The sequence below is a fragment of the Gopherus flavomarginatus genome, chromosome 12, assembly GCF_025201925.1.
Source record: "Gopherus flavomarginatus isolate rGopFla2 chromosome 12, rGopFla2.mat.asm, whole genome shotgun sequence".
NCBI classification, from domain to species: Eukaryota; Metazoa; Chordata; order Testudines; family Testudinidae; genus Gopherus; species Gopherus flavomarginatus.
The window spans coordinates 28,836,274-28,857,281 of record NC_066628.1 but is presented as its reverse complement, the minus strand read 5'-3'; positions in this window follow the sequence as shown (position 1 = coordinate 28,857,281).

Genomic DNA, 21,008 nt, shown 5'->3' with positions numbered 1-21,008 from the left:
ACATCATGGAGTAATGGGTAATTTTCTCCTTGAATACACTCATTTTTCTGTGTGAGGAGCATCTCCTCCAGGTGAACAGTCTGCAGCTACAGGATTGGATTCCCCACTGCCGGTTGCTAGTTTTATGCAGATGCCGCTCTCATCAGTGGAATTAAGCCTCAGTAGATGGGAGTAATGAATGGGCTATGAAACTCAGTGACAGCTGGGTGAGTGCTTGGCAGGCAGTGTAGAAACAGCATCACAGAAGCCAGTTGGGAGTGGTTACTAACTAGCTTCTGAGCAGGCAGTCGCACCAGGGGTCCGTGCTTGAGAAGCCAACAGCCATTTTCTTAGTGTCAGTCTGTGCATATTAGTGTCTATTAAGTGCTCTCCTAAAACACAGTGATGGGACCAAAGCAGACCCCACCTTGGAAGCACTTGGACCTTGCTCCACACTTCACACCACAGTCCCATATTGCAGCATGCCATTAAAGTTGTGCATTGCAGCCTCCAAAAACCCCATTTCTTAGCAGATGATTAACTTCTGCCTGAATCTAGAAGAATTCCAGATACCTTTTTAACTCCTGGTGCAGGAAGCTGCTGCATGAGCTGATTATCTGACCAGGGCCTTGAACCCTGGACCCCCTCCAGATTGAAAGTCTGATACTCAACTGAGCTAGCCAGACTTTAAGATATTGACTGCTTGAGAGCATGAGCAGCAATCTCACCAACATGCTATGCAGCAGCGTATTATCGCCTAGGCTGACAAGGCCTAGGCCTAGGGTGGCAAATTTGCAGGGGTGGCAAATTTATAATAGCAACATTTTTGTAATTGTGGCATCAGTGACACTGCGATTCTACCGTTCATAGTGCATATTGAAACCACCAATGATCGTGCAACGCCATTTAGTAAACATACACGTGAGGTTCCTAAATGTTAATAATATGACTGGAGGGAAGAAATTAAGCAGTTCTCAGTTAAATAAAAATGCTCTACAAAAGAAAGAAAGGGAAAATGAAATGATAGCAAAAAATGTGCAAAATAGATTCCTTTGTTGAATCAGTTAGTGCCGACAGTGAGACAGAAAAAATAGTTGAAAGTAATAGTGAAGTAAAAATTGAAAATATTGGTGTTGATATTGAAAATATTAATGTTTAATGAGTTCATATGGGGTTGGGGGCAGCAATGATTTCAGGGCCTAGGGGCGACAAAATCATTAATCCACCACTGATGCTATGTGTCGTGTCCTGGCACCGCTCTGTTTCCAGCTGCAGACACATGCTAGCTGGAATGTGGCTAAAACAGAATGTTAGAGCTGGAACTGACTTGCTGCATGGACACTGGGGTCTGTCCAGTCCAGTTCTCTGCTTCCAGTGGATGCTTCAGAGGAAGATGCAAGAAAGAAGTTATGCATGGGAGAATTATTTCCCTCAGCACAGACACTACTGCCCAGATCCTCAAAGGCATTTTAGGCTGAAATCAATGGGAGATAGGTTCCAAATACCTATGAGGATCTGAGCCTTAATGACTGGTTTGTGTGCAGGGCTGGATTAAGGCATAGGCACTGTAGGTAAAGCCTGAGGAATGACACCAGTGGCCAGATTTACATAAGAGCTCAGGGTCCAATTTTAAAGGGTTCCTGGCCCACAACAGGGCTAAGATTTTCAGAAGAGCTCAACACCTTGTGTGCTGTGCTGAAAATCTGGCTATTTATTTTAGTGCCGAAACGAGAGCTGAGCTCTTTTGAAAATCCAGACCCTGGACTCTTCAAATTACATCAGAATTTCAACTTGCATTAAAAAAAAATGTAGTACGTGTGACGTTCCCCTCTGGTGTTGTCTGGACCAGTGATCTGCTAGGCCATGCCAACCCTTGACTCTGGGAGCCAGCCTTACCCTGCTCTGCTGTGAGAACCCCCACTCCTGGGCTGTTCACACACAGCCTCGGGCATGTAAGGTGCTCCCAGCTACTTGAAAGCGAATGACACTAGCCAGTATCTCCGGTCCCAGATGCAACACTAGGAACCTCCGCCTTGCAGTGTCTAGTTATGCCCACTGGTCTCTGCGAGCTTATATAAATTTATTAATTTAAAAAGGAAATTGATATGTACCAGGCTTGTTATCCTAAGGGGAGCCTCTGACACACTTTATACCAAACACACTGCTTCAGGTAGAATAAACAAACAGATTTATTAACTATCAAATAGATTTTAAGTGATTATAAGTCAAAGCACAAGAAGACAGATTCGGTCAAACGAAATAAAAGCAAAATGCATTCTAAGCTGATCTTAACACTTTCAACGTCTTTAATAACTTAGATGCTTCTCACCACAGGCTGGCCGGTTACTTTTCAGTCAGGCTCTCCCCTTTGATCAGCCTTTCTGTCGCTTGGTGGTGGTGGTGTCTGTAGAGGTAGGTGGAAGAGGGAGAGCATGGCAAAATGTCTCTCCCTTTTACCATGTCCTTTCTTTCGTCCTGGCTTTGCCCCGCCCCCCTTCAGAGTCAGGTGAGCATTACTTCATCGCAGTCCCAAACTGCCCAAAGGAACGGGGGCTGACTCCCTTGAGGGTCTAACAGATTCTTTTGTTGCGGCCTAAGCCAGCATCCATTGTTCCTGTGAGGCTGGGCTGGGTTTGTCCCATCCATGACCTGACAAGGTGTGAACTGCCTCTCTGTTTTTAGAGATTTTTTGCATGCGCTTGCTTTAAGCCATGAGGATACATTATCAGCCTCATTACTATATACGTGAAATTATAACCTATAACCTTATTATAACATTACTGTAACATTTACTAAAACATCACTATAACAACTGTGCTCAGTGCATTATGAGCCTTCTGAAGACACCCAACATGACAAACTTTCCATTGGATATCACACAATCATTTTATAAAGTTGAACATGGGGGTATAGGGTATTCCCCTGAGGTACAGAGAATTATAGTATGTTTCCAGGGATCCCAGTTACAGAGGAAAGCTTGAAAACATATAGCCAATGCAGCAATATCTGCCTGAGTATGCAGTCAGCCTGAAACAATGTACATGAGAAGTGTTAACTGCCTCATCCATCTCAATAGGTTGTTAACTCCAATTCACACTATTTAGGGGCCTCCAGCCAACACCACCCTCAAAAGTTTCTGTGACTTTGCCTAGATTAATTTTTCAGTTGTATTGTAACTTGAGCTAATAGATTGTCAGTAAAAGACTTGTCCACACTGGGAAATTTGCTAGCTTAATTGTGGTGTATATATATACTAGTGTAACTCCCTGTGCAGGTACACTTAGGGCACGTCTTCACTAGGAACATTAAGCACTGCTGCGGCACTTTAATATTGCTTATGTAGTCGTGGAAAAGCGCTGGGAGAGAGCTCTCCCAGTACTCTAAAAAACCCACCTCCGCAAGGGGGATAGCTCCCAGCTGGAGCACTGTCTACACTGGCACTTTACAGCATTGAAACTTGCAGCGCTCAGAGGTGTGTTTTTTCACACCCCTGAGTGAGAAAGTTGCAGCGCTGTAAAGTGCCAGTGTAGACAAGCCCTTAGGCTATGTCTACACCTGCCCTTCCATCAATAAAATGGTGTCACTTAGGGGTGTGAAAAAACACCTCCCTGAATGACAAAAGTTTTAGCAACAAAAAGTGACGGTGTGGACAGCACTTCGTCGGCAGGAGCCATTCTCCTCTTGATGAAGCTACTGCCCCTCGCTGGGGCTGGTTTTATTTTGTCGTTGGGAGAGCTCTCTCCCAGTGATAAGGAGTGGCCACGCAGCGCACCTTACAATGATGTGGCTGCAGCGGCACAGCTGCGTCGTAGTAAGGTGCACGATATAGACATAGGAATGAGAATGCCTTTTTCTGGTTTAGCTTCTACCACTTCCAATGTGACATACTTATACTGGTATAGCTATGATGATAAACTTCCCTGGATAGACAAACCCATAGGTCATGTCTACACTACAGAATTAAGTCAACTTAAGTTATGTTGATGATCAAAAACTGGGGGATAGCTCAGTGGTTTGAGCATTGGCCTGCTAAACCCAGGGTTGTGAGTTCAGTCCTTGAGGGGGCCATTTAGGGAACTGGGATAAAAATCTGTCTGGGGATTGGTCCTGCTTTGAGCAGAGGGTTGGACTAGATGACCTCCTGAGGTCCCTTCCAACCTTGATACTCTATGATTCCAGGGAGATCTTGATGTGCATAAACAAACTTTTCCACAGGGCCCCCACTGCATAGCTGCACAGGTGAATTTAATTTAGTATTGTTAATTTATATCCCTTCTCCCACATGCACCATGTAACAAAATAAAGGACACCTCTACCTCATGTCACCATGCACCATCAAAGCATAATGAGTATTTACCAGAGCTCCCCTCTCCTGCTTCAGGAACTCTAGAGCCAGACTGCTGGGACTGGCTAGACCCCTCCAAAGTCAAAAAAAGGTCCTGGCTTGCTGTGCCATTGGACGAGTCCGTCACCTATCCCACATCCTTCACCAATTCGGTCCCCTCATCCACCACTTTGTCGTCAGGGTTGACTCCACTGCACGCTGCCTCCAGTCACCTGGGACATTGCACATAACAAGGGAGACCTGCTAGGTGTGCTCAACAAGTTGGGCAAGTTGGGAACAGGATTTCAAAATTCAAAATTTAAAGGGTGTGTGGCTTCTGGTCTTTCTGACCCCCAGAGCAGTGGAGTTCACAATTGTGACAAAAGCAGTCAGTATCAGGCATTGTGAGACAGCTGCTGGAGGACAGTTAGGGTTGACATAGGTCATGCAGTGTCTACTCTTGCACTGCATTGGCCACAGTATGTTGACCAGGACTCAATGCCGTTCAGAAAGGTGGTGTTGTGGAGTCACTGTAACAGTGTGTTTACATCAGCCAGAGATAAATGTGAGTGTAGAAGAATGTACACTTAGGTTGACTCAAGGTGACTTATGTTGACCTAACTTTATAGTGTAGCCCAGGCCATAGGCTTTAAGGCCAGGAGTGACTATTATAATAATTTATTCTGACCTCCTGACATAGCCTGTCAAACCAACACTAATTTCTCTATGAAGCCCATAACTTCTGTTTGAGCAAGAACGTGTTTTGAATGACATCCAGTCTGAAGTAAAGACATCAAGTGATGGAGAATCCATCACAACCTTGGAAAGTTTTTCCAATGGTTAATTACCCTCACTGTCATAAACATGCACCTTATTTCTTGTCTGGATTTGTCTAAATTCAACTTCCAACCAATGGATCTTGTTATGTTTTTTTCCTGCTAGATTAAAGAGCCCTCTACTTTCCAAAATCTCTTTGAAGTGTAGGTACTAGTAGACTGTTATCAAGGCACCTCTTAACCTTTGTTTTGATAAGCTAAATAGCTTGCGCTCCTTAACTCTCTCACTATATGGCAGATTTTTCACGTTAGATTATTCTTGTAGCACTTTTCTGAAACCTTTCCAATGTTTAAAACTCCTTTTTTGTGCAGACACAAGGACTGGACTCACTATCCAGTCTGGTCTCACTAATGCCATATGTATACATCCTTGGTCGTATAAGCAAGGCAACATCAGGTAGCAGTAGGCAGATGGCAATTCCTCTGCTGCCTCTGTACTCCTACTCGACATTGCCTTGCGTATACATCCAAGGACTATTTTCACCCTCTTAGCTACAGCCTGGCTTTGGGATCTCACGTCCAGTCATTATCCACTATTAATCCTCGTCCTGCCCAGTCACTGTTTTCCAGGATGCAGTCTTTGCTCCTAGTGCCTTGCCATCACAGGCTACAGTTAAACCTCTGCAAACTGGGAAATATAAAGTCAAGGTGCACGGCAGCCCATCCCTGTGAGCTTAGCTCTGTCTTCTTTGCAAAGCTCCACCCCACCCCACCCCTCCAGGTGACATGGAGCATTGTGGGGACCCAGATCATCATGAGGACAGCACGGGGTGACTGTCAGACCATTTCCTAAGGCAGCAGCCACACTTAGATCTGGCTTAGTGAGCCCCAGCTGGAGCCACCTGGCCCAGACTTGACTCCTTCCCCTGCTCAGACCACCCCAGGTCACCAGATGTTACTACCCCCTGACCCTTGTCCTAAGGATTCCCTCTGGAGCATGACCTGCATTTACCCGGGCCCTGTAGTGCCGTGTTACGTCTTCCCTCAGACTGCTACACAGCCCCACAGCAACAACTGGTCGCTGTGCTCCTCTTCTGCCACAGCGCAGAAACATGTGGTCCACGATCCGTCCGGTACAGGTGCCCCTCTCATGTCACAGCGTGAGCTTTGGCGACCTGCTGCCCCTAGTCCCTGCCCCAGTCAATGCAGCATCCCCAACAGTGCAGGCAGTGGCATGAGTGAACACAATTCTGTGGGACACAACATAGCACATAAAATGGCACAGTTTGTTGCTCACTCCTCATGGCCATTCATTATGGGGCAGCCTTGGCTGAAGCATCCTTGCACTGTATTCCCAGTGGCTAGAGCCAGCTCCAGGGAGCAGAGCTAAGGAGGCAGGGTGGGGCTGGAATGTTCATTAACTCAGTAATTCCCATTTTTAGGAGGGTTATGTTTAGCCGCAGACACATTGTGGAAGGGCATGAGGCCGCATTAGGCATCCTTAACCCTGCATTCACTTTTTTTAGCAGTGAATTATGCTAATATTTTTCAGTCTTTACAATGGGCCTTCATGGAGTGATTATAAAGCAGTAATGGAGCCATAAATGTGATAACAAAGAGTTGTCACCCAAAATGCAGCCTGCCCAATTTTACAGCTACAATTTATGTTAAATGCAAGTTCATTCAATTATTCAGAGATGATAATGTCTCCTCTTCATAATGCCAATATGGCTATGCTGACTCAGGCTGCAGCATAGCTGTGGGAGAATGCAGTTCAGCTTTGCTAGGGTCACTAACGCTTTCCAGTAATGATAGATCAATGAATGACAAATGATGATGGAGAGCCTATTGAAGTAAATATGGCATCCACCTGAATGTCACATAGATTCATCCTCATTGGTGCTGCGAGAGAAGACACTTAATCCACTAACCTTTGTCAGCCAACTCTATTGTTCCATTCATGTTTCTCTGTGATGAGATAAAACACAATGAAATATTTAAGGAGCATATAAAGGAAATTCAATTGCCAACAATCATCTTGCTAGACAAGAGGCATTACTAGAAAAGAAACAACAGCTTTTCAGGGACCAGCATGGACTAATGGGTAGGGCACTGACTTGTCAGTCACGGGTTCTGATCTGGACCTTGCTGTGTGATAGTGGCTTTATCTCTGCTTCTCCTTTGTCTTGTCTAATTAGAGTGGGACAGGTCTGTCTCTAACTATGTACAGCACTACAGGTTTTTAGTTAGAGCTGATAGGTGCCACTGTAAGAATAAGCATTTTTGATGTCCCTCCTGTTTCCAAACACCTTTCATTTTCAATAATAATTCTGAAGGCATTTACAGCTCGGTAGTGATTCAAGATTAGGTATGGGCAAACCATTTGATAAAATATGGACTGATTCCAGAGCTCAAAGCCAACCCTGAGCTCTTGATGTTCAATAACAACATGTGCAGCTTGTGCAGCTTTTTTTCTTGTAATGTTTATTGTTTAAAAGTTTCCTGGTTTCAACTGGACATGGGAATACCAACAAACGGATGCTTCCTACTGCATCTCCAATTTATCATTAGTGTTGACTCTGCTGTGCAGTGGCAAATGTCAAAGCTTTGCAGGTCAGTTTCTCATTTGAGAAGAAATCAGTGAGGCAGAGTTTGGGCATGTGCATAGTGTAACTCGTTTAATTATATTATATACACCAGTCCTGGAACAGAGGTGGTCACAAACAGCATGCAGGAAACCCTTTCTTTCAGGAATTGCAGCCCAGCACCAGTGCCTGGTTCCTAGGTGGCAGCTCTGCCCCAAGAATTGACTCTGTTAAAGAAATTAAGATACAGAATAAATTTGCTGTTTGCAACAGCTCTCCCCAAAATAATCTGCAACAACAACACTGCAGCACTTCTTCTAGCTCTCAGGAAAATAAAAAAAACTTGGAAAAGTATGTGTAACAGCACCATGTGTGGTTCCCACCATAGCATTATTAACTGTAACACAGTAGTGCATAGAGCCTACAGTCAAGAACAGGGTCCTGTTGACTTAAGGGGCTGTACAAATGCATAGTAAATCCCAGTCCGTGCCTTGCTTCCAGACTAAGGCCCTAACACTGCAAGGTGTTATACTGAGAACACTCATAGTGCACAAAGTTAAGCACATGGTAAGTCTTTGTAGAACCAAGGCCTTAGATTTATAGCTGGTTGGGAATTTTTCAATAAATGATTTTTCATTGACAAATCCAGATTTGTTGAAACAAAAACTATTCACGAAACAAGGTCAGATTAGATGAATTTCCCAACTCTGAAAAATGTTGAGAAAAAGTTACAGCATTGTTAAGTTTTTTGGTTCCCTGCTTCAGAATGACTTCCCTTTCAGAAATCTAAGTGAATGAGAATGAAAAAAGGGAAAAAATGAAATCAAAATGAAACATTTTGCAATTATGAAAACAAAATGGTTTCATGGACCCAAAATGAAAACAAATAGGTTTGTGGGGTCACAAATATTTTTGAGATTTTGATTTTTTTTTGTCTTGATTCAAGATGTTTCCCACTCAGCTCTACTTAGATGTAACTGGCCAAAGTAGGTAGTAATGGGAAAGAATGCCCTTTCTGGCCAAGCCAACAGCATAATTACTCAACAGGAGCCTGCATAGCCTACATTTCAGAGGTGCTGAGCTGCTGTTGACTTCCGTGGGGGTTGTCTATGATGTGCATCTCTGCAACTACACTTGCCCATGGCTTGCAGTTTGGGGGGGGAGGGCAATGCCCCCTTGGCCCCCAAACTATACCCATGTTAAAAAGTGGGGGACATGGCTCCCTGGCACCCCTGGTTTTGGTGCCAGTGGCTCCCCACACTTTCTCTAGGTACCCTTGTCTTAGGTACTTATATGCCTCCCATTTCCATAGTATCCGAGCACCTTATAATCTTCAATGTGTTTATCACAGCACAGGCAATTATCCCCACTGCACGGATGGGGAGCTATGTCACCGAGATACCAAGTGACTTGGCCAGTCTCACCTAGGAAGCCTGTGGTGGAGCAGATCAGGGTTCTAACCACTGGATCATCCTTCCTCCTCTTGCTGAGTCACAGGGCATTTGTTTCTGCTCCTTGATTGCATGGCTGCCATTTTTTAAAGAGACTAACACCTAGAGACTAGGCGAGGGCACTCTTTAGCAGGAATGCCTGAACTGCTAAGCTTTGGGATTTCACGTGCATTTCCGCTGTACTAGTGATTTGTATACTTGCAAATCACAAAGCCTGGGCTGAGTTCACTCCAGCTGTGCAAATTTAATACTTTATGGCCTGGAGTTAAACTGGCTTAAGTGGACTTTAAACTAGTTTAAATGCATCTGCACGAGAGTTTGGCAATAGTTTAACTGGACTGATTTGAAATGGATTTACCTACACCAGTGCAACTCTTCTAATGCAGACCAGCCTGCATGGGTGGGAAAGTGAAATCCACATCCCAGCCCTGGCTCATGGTGTGGGGTTGCTGTTGCAGTCTGTGACCTGGAGCAGCATCAACAGCCCTTCTGCACTCCTTGCTCGTAAAGGTGGATCTGTGGCCACTCCTGTGACTTTCCATGCCAGGCTGGCGGTTGCCCTCTTGGCTGACACCCCAGGGATTGAACTCCCAAGCTATGTGCTGTGGCTCCTGAGCTGGGGCTGTAGCAGACATGTAGCTCTGCAGATTGGACCCAGAGGAGACACACGACCTCCCCAGCACCAACCCACGCAGGATGGCATGGAGGGCATTTCCACTGTGGGCAGGAGCTGCACAGACACCCCTACTTGGCCATTCAGCAGGCTGAACCCACAGTGCTGAAAATGGTTCTGCATCAGTCCCCCACACTGTGGATGAATTTGGTGTACTGCGAGCCCCTGAGAACCAGCCAACTGATCTGCCCACAGAAAATATCTACCAATTGCTCTTTGTGTCATCCCATGAGTTCTACTCCAGGCTCCTTCCTGCTTTCTCAGGTACCCCCAATCAAAGCTAATCTTGTCCCCCCGAATGCATCATCCCAGTCTCTTTATACAAGCAACTCTTGTCCATGGGATGCATGGTCACTAGGAGTGTCAGCTTCATCTAAAGAAAGAATGGCAGAGAACATCTTCCTCAGGCCTGCCTAATTTTCTGCACTGATTGCCTGCAAGCAAATTGCTCACCTTTTAATTAAGTCCAAAGGGAACGACATATTCTGCTTGGGAGCAAATCCACATATAGCTTCCATACGACTGTACAAGTCAAATGTGCAGTGCAGCCACCGACTGGATGGAGAAACAAGTTAATTATGCAGTCCCTTGTGTACATATTTAAGTAGTGATTGTTACTGATGTGTAGCAGAGGAAACCTCAAGCCCCACTTTCTGCATAACAATCAGGAGACTGGAAGGTGGTGCAGGGTGAGTTACAGAATATGCTTTCGCTAGCTCCAGGACTTGATGAAATCCCATCTGCATTTTGTTCCTAGCGAGAAAGCAAGAAACCCTTTAAACTACTTAAGCAAGATTGAAAACCCTGCAGCAGATGTTAAATATGCTTCAAATGTGAGTGGCCTAAAGGCAGACTGTTTGTCAGGGAAAGGATGCACCAGGGTATTTTGTGTGTGTGTGTGTGTGTGTGTGTGTGTGTGTGTGTGTGTGTGTGTGTGTGTGTGTGTGTGTGTGTGTGTGTGTGTGTGTGTGTAATGCTACATTATGGATTTTTGCTAGGGCTGGTCAGAAATTTTCTATCAGAATGACTTTTCAACAGAAAATGTGGTTTCCACAAAACCAAAATTGCTGCTGGAAAAGTTTGATTTGGCTGAAAGCTTTCAATTTTCCTGATCGGAAATCAAAATGAAATATTTCAATTTGAGTCAGACTGACACAGATTTAAATATTTCATTTCCAATTAGTTCAATAAAACGTTAATTTGCATTTCCCTATCTTGGTGCACTGCCTTAGAGGAACAGTAGTTTGGGCCCCGCTTTTCTCTGTGTACCAAGCTCCCTGGATGACTACATTTCCTATGATGCAATGTAGACTGAGTGGTGCACTGCATCATGGGAGTCACATGACTTTGAGTGCTCTGTGGGAGAGGTAGTCTAGCAGGGAGCGTGACCCATCGAGAAGAACGGGGGCATCATGCACCCAAATTAGAGCTCCCATGAGGCAATGGGACACTATGGGAAAATGCAGTTTAAGATGGAACTGGCTCGAAATGTAGTGTTTAGAATCAGTTCAATAAACTGAAATGGAACATTTTGATTTTGGAAGTGTCAAAATGTTTCATTTTGATCAAAAATGTCAAAACAAAGTGCATCAACATTTTGGAATTAAAATTTTTCAGAATTTCAAAATTTCAACTTTGCATCCTGATTTGGAACACAAACAAATATTGAAATGAAACTTACCCATGGAAAGACATTCTCAATTTTGCCCAGCTCCTTTTCACAAAGTTTAGGCTGATAACCCAGCCAGCTCTACACAGCTTGTGGCATTGGTTGCAAACCTCCGGGACACATGTTCACTGGTGGCAGGGCTCCTGATGGCAGTGGGAGGGGCTGAGGGGGAGACACTGAAAGGATATGGAAAAGAAGGATGAAGAATGCAGAGGGTCAGGATGAAGCAGCTCAGGCTCAGAGGAAAAGAAGGGGTAATAAAAGCCTCATTCATATTGACCCTGAACAGCTCTCAACGACATGTACTAAAAGATTCCTACCACTTTCCTATGGCCAAAGGCCTGGAGAGCAGCTAGACTGCTCCATGTAAGGAACAGCAGAAGAAGAGTCTGACTGCTGGGGAGCAAGAGTTTGGCAGGAAGCAGCAGAGTGTCACTGCCATTGCCATACCAGGCAAGGAGGGAAAACCATTTTCTTCCACCCAGACAAGCACATGTTGCTAGGACAAATCCATCATCTCCAGAAAAGAGCAGCGAGTATCAGGGATCAAACTGGGAATTTTTTAACAGTGAGAGTAATTAACCATTGGAACAATTTACCCAGGGCCATGTTGGATTCTCCATCACTAGCAATTTTTAAATCAAGACTGGGTGTTTTTCTAAAAGCTCAGTTCCAGGGATTATTGTGGGGCGATTCTCTGGCCTGAGTTATACAGGAGGTCAGATTGGATAATCATAAAGGTCTCTTCTGGCCTTGGAATCTATAAAAAACATGAGCCAGCCAATTCCTGCCGAACATGATCCAACCAGAGCTGTTTAAATAACCGATTTTTTGATTTGGTAGTTGAATTGAAAATTTTGAAAAAAAAACCAAACCCTAGTTTTGGGTGGACCTGAAATGACATTGTTTTTATATTTTCAGTGAACTGACAATTTTGTTTCAGGTCCACTGAAATGTTTCCTCGAATCCCAAACAAAATGTTGTCTTTCATTGGGTAGGAGTTTTCACCTTTGAAAAATATTTTAAATAAAATCGAAGCACAAAGGGAAATGAAAGCCATTTTTAATCAAAAAGTCAAAATGTTTCATTTTGAAAATGCTGAAATGAAAAGATTTAACCTGTTTGGAATTTGTATCTATCTGTTTCTTAGCTGAAATAATTTAGCAAAATAAATATGAATTTGTGAACTGTTTCAGTTGCCCTCAGTCTGTATTTTTCAGCAAACAAATGTTTGGTCTGAAAGATTTCACCACCGTTTAGATCCAGCTAATTGCTGCTGAGGCCCAGTCCCGGGATCTATTTCTCTTATACCCACCGGAGTCTCTTTGCTGAAGGCCAATGGGAGGAAAATGCTGGCAGTCAATTTACACCCCTTCTCATTTGCAGGGGGAAGGGACTCTTCTGGGCAGTAGGCACCATGTGTGGCTCCAACGTGGCACATACCTATTCAGATCATTTCCCCAGGCCAGTGGACTCGTCCTTCAGTGGTTCCCAGGCCAAGGTAGTTTGCCTGACAACAAATGTATGGATCAGTGAGCAGACCACTAATGCTATGTGTGAGAACATCCATTGGGTCTGCTCTCGGGTGGGGGAGTGGTTTGCATGTCAGCATCCAGCAGGTGAGCTCTGAACTTGCAAGATCCTCTGAGACAAAAGACTTGGGGGCCATTGGACGCTCATGTGAAAACATGCTGTCGCACTCAGCAATGGCAATGGACAAAGGAAGGCCTTGTGGTTAAGGGAGTGGAATGGGACTGGGAAACCAGCGGTCAGGTCCTGCTCTGTTACAGACTCCCTCCGTGTCTTGGCGTTGGACTCCAGAGCACACTAACCTGCTGTGCGCTGATTGGGCCAGGCAGACTCTGCATGTGCACTTTAACGAAGAGCTGTTTGAAATAGTGTTAGGTGACAGGGCACTAGGAAACCTTGTGTGCTCACCTGCAGGGTCTATACAAACCAATTAATGTGCGGCACGTTAGTGCATTTTAGGAACGACACCCCCATAGGGTGCATTACCCGCCGTGCAGACGAACTCTGGGCCTCAGATCCCCATCTGTAAAATGAAGTTGATTGCTCAGGGGCTCCAGTGATGGTGGCCAGATAAGTACTCAGAGCCGGTGCAACCATTTAGGCAAACTAGGCGGCCGCCTAGGGTGCCTAGTGGTTGCGGGAGCCTAAAAGTCCCCTCAGGCGAGAAGGTGGAATGGAGGTGAGCTGGGGTGGGGGCCCATGAGGGGAGGGCCACCCGCAGTAACGGGAGGGGGAGGCTCACAGGGGAACAACTCCCCACCCCAGCTCACCTCCGCTCTACCTTCTCCGCTGAGCACAAAGCCCAGCTCTAAGTCTCCTCCAATCAGTGCCGCAAGCCTGGGCGGGGAGGAGAATTAGAGCAGCGCTGGCGTGCTCAGTGGAGGAGGCGGAGCCGAGGTGAGCTGGGGCGGGCTACCCAGGCAGGTTTAGCTGCCATGGCGGGATCGGGGGGAGTCTCCCCAGGCGGGGTTAGCTGCTGTGGGGGGACGGGGAGGAGACGGGTTAACTGTCGCTGTGGGGGGAGTAGCTGCTGCGGGGGGGGGGGGTCACAGGTGGGGAGCTGAGTTAGCTGCCATGAGGGGGCAGGGTTAGGTGGAAGGGTGCAAGGTGGAAGTTTCGCCTAGGACGTGAAACTTCCTTGCACCAGCCCTGTTTATACTACAGATTGAGTTGAAAAGCAAATACCCTGGGATGTAGCAACCAATACAGACACTATTACAATGGTAGTGAATCAATCCTGGGGCAGTGTCATGAGGGGCTGTCATTGAGCAGCCCTACCTTGATAACCCATCAATGGCAAACTGCGGCATGACAATGGTGTCTGCCTCAGTTTCCCCTTGGTTTGGCCATAATAAGAGCCAAGTTCCTCTCACTGTCCAACACAAAACCCACCTCTTGTCATAATTTATTCTTGTACATGTGCACAGAACCCTTATGATAAAGCCACTTCCCCCCAAATCCCAAAGTACAGCAGTTTTCCATGCTCCATCCTGGGACATCATTTGTAGCTCACGCTCCTGAGAGTCCATCTCCAGTCTGTTCCCAGACTCGTTCCCAGGCTTGTGCCAGGGCGCCACTCTCCAGGCCATCCACCCGGCAGTTCCCAGAAACACTTCTCTCCCATGACACTTCTTCAATAGCCCCAAGTCACATCTCTGACAAGAGAACTCTTCACAACGATCCACTCAGCCAGGGCTCCCTGCCTTTGAGTCCTACCCCTGCTCCTGGGATCCACCCTCCAGCATCAACCCTCTTATTTCAGGCTCAGCTTCCCTTTCTCCTAGGGTCTTCTGCTCTGACCAGTCCTCACCATCAAACTTTGAGATAACAGGTCACTCATAGCCAATGGCAGGTAAATCTCAAACCTGGAATTTGCACCTGCTGGAGGGTGAAAAGTCAGACATTGCTGATAAGTCTAAAGGGAGTTGAATTATGTTTTTGTAAGTTTTCAGTAAGTGGTGTTGTGACCTGGCACATGGCAGATGGACAGAGAGGCAACCTGGCCAAAGGGTGCTGCAACCTAGTACATGGCGTGTCTGTTTCTGTATGGCACAGCGCAGGGGAGTCCACGGAGAACTCAGCTGCTGGTGGCAGCGGCTCATGAACTGTGTGGCGGGGAGAGCGGGAACCAGAACATGGTGTTTCCTGGGAGAAGAAGGCAGGGACCAGAATTTTCCCTTTCCCCAGAAATATCTGAACTGGTGCCCCTATAGTTGGGCCCATCTGGAACTGATTCCAGGCTAAACTCACCTCATTGCAAGATGTTGAAATAAAATGAAGTGAAAGTCACTGTTTTGGGTGAGTTTCCCTGAACAGTGATGTTTGTTGGAACGTGAATTCAAAGTGAAGCTGAGGCTGGGTGATGGGCCAATGTGCATGGCAACAGAAGCCTGGTCTACACCTGAAAGCCTCACCAGTTTAGCTTATATCAGCTTAAAATTGGATTTAGTTCAAACTGGTGCAAAACCTGTGTAAATAATTTTATTTCTATTTAACTGAAATCTGTAAAAAACTGACTTCATCTAAATTGATTTAAGGAAATCAGACCCAAAAGAGAGTGTCTGCATGGGGGTTTGCATCAGTGTAACTAAGTAACTGGCTCAATTTAAACACACCTGTAGTTAAACTAGTGCAGGTGTGTGTAGACCTGGCTTGAAGAAAAGGCACAACTAGCGCTTGTCAACAGAAGGCAGAAGCCATCCTGTTGTGAGGTGGGCGAGGGTGTGCAGGTCCTGGAGCTGGAAAGTGTCATTTCCAGTTTGGATAGCCGGCCCTGGGTTAGCACGATCAACATAGATGTGTGGCTATAGCAGCACAATGGGGTAGTTGCCTAGGACACAATTACCTCTGAAACATGGCTTCATACTCAGGCCGCTGGCTGCTCCTGCTGCCATGACTATGCTTCTGTTTTTCCACACAGTAGCTTGACCACTGTAGGCCTAGCCAGAGCGACTCCCTACAGAACTAGAAGACACAACACCAGACACAATTGCTATGAGTCACGCCAACCCCCAGGGAGGTGGGCCTAGAACCAGGTCCTTTGCCTCTGGAGTTAAAGGCAGAAAACACCACTAGCTAACAGCTGTAGCTGCTCAGTTGTCACTTGCCTGAGACAGTCTCTAGAAACAACATCACACCTCACTGAGTGAGACAAAGCCCCCCGCTTTCATATTGTGTGGTTACATTCTAAATAGCTCATTGATAGAGATGGCCAATAGGGTTGCCAATATTGGTTGGATGTATTCCTGGAGATTTTGTCAAATGACACAATCTTTAATTAAAGATTAATCTTTAGTTCCTGGAGACTCCAGGCCAGTCCTGGAGGGTTGGTGACCCTAATGGCCGAGGAGGTCATATTTTGTTTTTGCAGAAGCAAGGGCAGTTTGGCTCTAGGCTACGTTCTCTCTGAACCACTAACGTGAGGCTGAGAAGGGCAGGAATGGCGACTAATCAAATGCTCCACCACAGGGTCATCTCTTTGAGCTATCTCATGGTGACACTTAGACTGGGGTTACACATTAATCTGCTTTATTGCTGCCTATAACTTCATACGGGGAAGACAGGGACCCAGCGTACTGCAAGACAGAAAAATAAATAATATATAATTAAACTCATCTGTTGATGGAGCATACTAATGATCTTAATGAGATTTCTTGGAATGAGAAAAAATTACTTATTTAATTAACTGCATGACAATTCAGATCCTGGACAAAACAGGAAATACATTAAAAAATTAAGATATTAAAAAAACCTCACTGACATATCACTTATCATGGGACAAGAACCTTATCCCAGGGAATGAAATTTCTTTAATATCCAATAAAATGTTTTGAAAGAAATGATAATACATGACAAGGATTTAACCACTCTCTGCTGAAGCATCGAGAGCTGCACTCAGCTAAGGACAGCAATCATACCCGGGGCTTCTCTGGCTGCATTTGCAGAGACAGGCTCTGCAGCCAGTGATTTCTGGAGGAATCAGCCACATTTCCTTGTGCAGCGGCTATCTTGGCAGACACACCTGGGATTAAACCAGGATTTCCAAACTGGAAAGCATGAGCTGCTACCTTGAACTAAAGAGCCAACGCTCCCCAGCTGGGGCTGTAAGGGTACCTGTACACAGGAATAAAAACTTCTGGTACTGAGTCTCAGAGCCCAGGTCATCTGAGGATCAGGTTGCAGGGCTAAAAATGGCAGTGTAGACATGGGGGCTCACTTTGAGTCCCTCCCCCCAAATCGAGTTTGAGAGCCCGGATGTCTATACTGCAATTTTATAGCCCTGTGAGCCTGTGTCAGCTGACCCGGGCCAGCTACAGTCGTGCCATGGGTCTTGTAGCCTCTCAGACTCCCATCTTCTGTGGATCAGGACAAGACACCACTCACACTTGCACCCCCTGCCAAGCTACTTAGAAGTGCAGCATCCCAGAGCTCATGAAATGATTCCTACTGGGCCCTAAAAATCAGCCCTTCCAGACAGCTGTGATTCCAGGTTCTCCCTTCAGCATGGAGCCTAACTTGAGCTTTCAGGATGATTCCACCCAAAGGTGTCAGGCTGCAGGTGAAATCCTCCATCTGTCAGTAGTGCCTTTTGGCCCCAGTACCCATCTAGGGTATGAGTTCCTTTGCAAACCAGATGCTGATACACTTGACCTGCATTAAGCAAGCCCCGGGTGGAGTGAGAGGCTATTCAGCATGAATAATGGAGACAGAATTGGGCTCATGGCAAGGTGGCTACAGTAGATACTATTGTCTGTTTGAGGCCCTAGATGCTATGGGCCAGATTCTGCCTTCCTCACTATGACCCCTTGATGTTAACTGATGGAGGGTGTAAGGGGCATATAGGGGTTTACAGGTATCTCCTTGGTTAGGTTCATCAAAGAGTGGCATGTGAGGTCTCTACTGAAAACCATTACCCATTGGTCATTGTAATCACTGTGAAATGTGCAGGCTGATAATATTTAAGGAGTTGTGCACCTAATCTGAGAATTATATTCTTGAAGTCTAGGAGTTAAGAGAGATCACCAGGCAGGAGATGATAGACACTTAGCTCTCTCTGCCTGGTGCTGTAGTGTGTGCTTTACAATGGATGCCTAATTTGTTGACTGAACCAAACACCTCAAGAGATTGTGAAATTGACAAGAAAGAACTATACAAGCCAAACAGCCAGCAAGGGGCATCTTGTTAGGAGTAAGGACAATGGATTGGGGAGGGCATAATGAGGGGTGCGGAGATACACCCTCGATCCTTTCACCTGGGAGACAAGATGACAGGATATTATGTCTCATGAAGGAGGGATCACAGCCAGGCCTGGCTGTAAAGTGCTGATGGGTCATACTGTATTAGACCAGAGAATATCTTGTTAATTAAGTCTATGTTCTAGAATGTGGCTTATGATTTTATTCTTATGTAACCACTTGTTTCCAGTACTTCTTCTGGCTACTTCCTAAATCTCTTATTATTTGTTGAATAAAATTACTCCTGTTGTCATGATATGCAGATCCCAGTGCTCGGAGTGGAGCAGAGCAGTGATCTGTGGTGGCATGTGTAAGCTGCGACACGTGGTACCTTTGGGAGTCTGGGTATTCTGTGCATATCCAGTGGAGCAGGAGCTGGACACCGCAGGAGGAAGCTCCAAGGGGTTGGGGCTTGCAGGGCGCCTATTGCTAACCTGTAGAAAGAGAGTGGGGACTTCTGGAGGCCTGGTGGGGAGAACTTGTATTGCCCATGGCCATTAGAGCTGGGGTTCTGGGTCCTGGCAGGCTTCCTGATGCTAATGGCAGGTGGTAGCAAGCTGCATCACAACCCTGGGTACCCCTAGAAAGCGTCACACTTACTCGCACTGGTCAGAGCCCTTCTCCAAAAGTTGTCTCAACGGGACAACTCATGAGTTAAAGTGCTATCCAGTATAAGGGTGGCAACATCAGGCTAGGTGATGAGAGGTGCTTTAGAAATAATGGAAAGACAGTTCTCTTTTGTACTACTGAACAACAATGGCTGTTAGGGTTGGGGACTTGCCTTGTCTATTTGTTCTCAGCAGAGCTGGTAGAAATAGAGGAAAATTACTCCATGAATAAAGGCAACATTGGATGAATAATGTTTTTGTAAATAATATCCCATCTGCTGTAGCTATATGTATGGGATCTGGATAGCCTTTATATTTGTTGTAAAGGTACTGGGTAGTTTGCAGCTTAAATTTAACTTTGTTAAACAAAAGCAAACCCAGATGGCTTATGAATAGAAATGGATCCATGATCTTGTAAAAAAAAAAAAAGAAAATAATACATTAAAATAGACCTTGCCAAGTTTGTCAGAACAGCATTACAGCAAACTGGAGCTGCCTGGTTTCACTCCTGAAGATGAGCGAATTGGAAAGTGCAAACAGCATTAGAGGATGCAGTTCGCTTAGCAGCGAATACAGGAGAAACAGACATTTGATCAGATCCAGGAGTTTCCTTTCACTTTTAGAAAATAGCTGCTTTTGGCAATTCTACCCCAGGGCTAAGTCCCATTTTCAAACATAACTCAGGCCCAGGTCTTCAAAGGTATTTAGGCACCTAAGTCCCCCTGATTTCCGTGGCTCCTAAATACCTTTCTGGATCTGGGCCCTCATCTAGGTCCTTTGGATAATGGGACTTAGGCTTCTAGGTCACTTAGGCACTTTTGAAAATGTTACCCCAGGCCTTTCCAGAGGTCACCATAGCTTCGGTCCTCAGAGAACCAGAAGTGTAAGATAGGAGTGAATATCAGCTCACAGGGGGAAGTAGCTCTTGGGCTGACCTTGCTCGCTCCTCCAGCTAGATCTGTCTCTTGTGCAGTATTCTATTAGCTGCTTTCTCACAACATGCTCTCCCTATGGCATGCAGTGAATGTCAAATTCCTTAGGGACAAGCAAGTTATTTTATACTCTTGTCGCCTGGAAGGTTACATTTTTCCTAAACTCCTTTCTCAGCAGGGGCGCATAGGCTGTCCAACTCCTCCGGGGCTGAATACTTTTTTTTCCATTTCAGAACAGACAAGCTGGAAGGATGCACTTTACTTGAGCATCTTTCCTATAAAGGATATGCTGTCAGTGTCTTCAGAGAATAACAAATTACTTGCAGCTTCAGGGATCAGATGGCTGGAAGGTTTTGCTTAAATTGTTTCAGATGTGTGGTGGATTCTACTAGACAAAAAGCTATCTCTGTCCACAGATTGTTTTAGGGAGTTTAATGTAATTCACTGATAGATTCAGGCCAGGTCTATACTACAAAATGTTGTTAGCAAGCTGAATCTGTTGTAGAAAAAACACTCCCCCTTCCCCAGCCACCCTAGTTATGCCAATAAAACCCTCAGTGTAGACACAGATATGCATACACTATGTGTTGTTTGGGGAGGTGGTGTAGCTCTGCCAGCCAAAAAACGCCATCTATCGGCATATGCAGTGTCTACACTAGGGGGCAATGCCACTTCGGCTCTTTAGTGTAGACATGGCCTTATATATCCAAAGCTATGTCTTTCTATTGAGTCAAGCCATAGCTGAGGGATTTTAAAAAACCCACCCTAGATTCACATGTAAAATCAAGAGTTGTGTACTGCACTGTCTTAACTAAAACCCTGCTGATCTTCGGTGTCAAATTAGCTACTCTGTGTGTGTGTGTCTTCCCTATTGTTGCTTCAATGTCGTCAAAACACAGTCAGCAAGAATTCAGGAAAAGAATCAAGTTAGATACACTAGATGTGCTCCATAGCTGGGCCCCAATTCTATGTGCAGAAAAAATCCAAACCAGCATCTGCTGCTCTTTGCTTTGCTCTTATAAAAAAGAGGCAAGCGTCAGCTTCAGTTCACTGGTTAAATAGAGTGGCATCACTTCGGGCACTGACTATCCATTCCCAGGCCAGACCTATTCAGGTTCCATATCATAGTAGCTGGTTAAGGATACAGGGGCCGGTAGCAAACTCCTATATGTACACTGATAGAGATCAGAAATAACTCTGTTGAAGCCAATGGAGTTACAACCAGGCCTAGCTAAAACTCGGGGGGT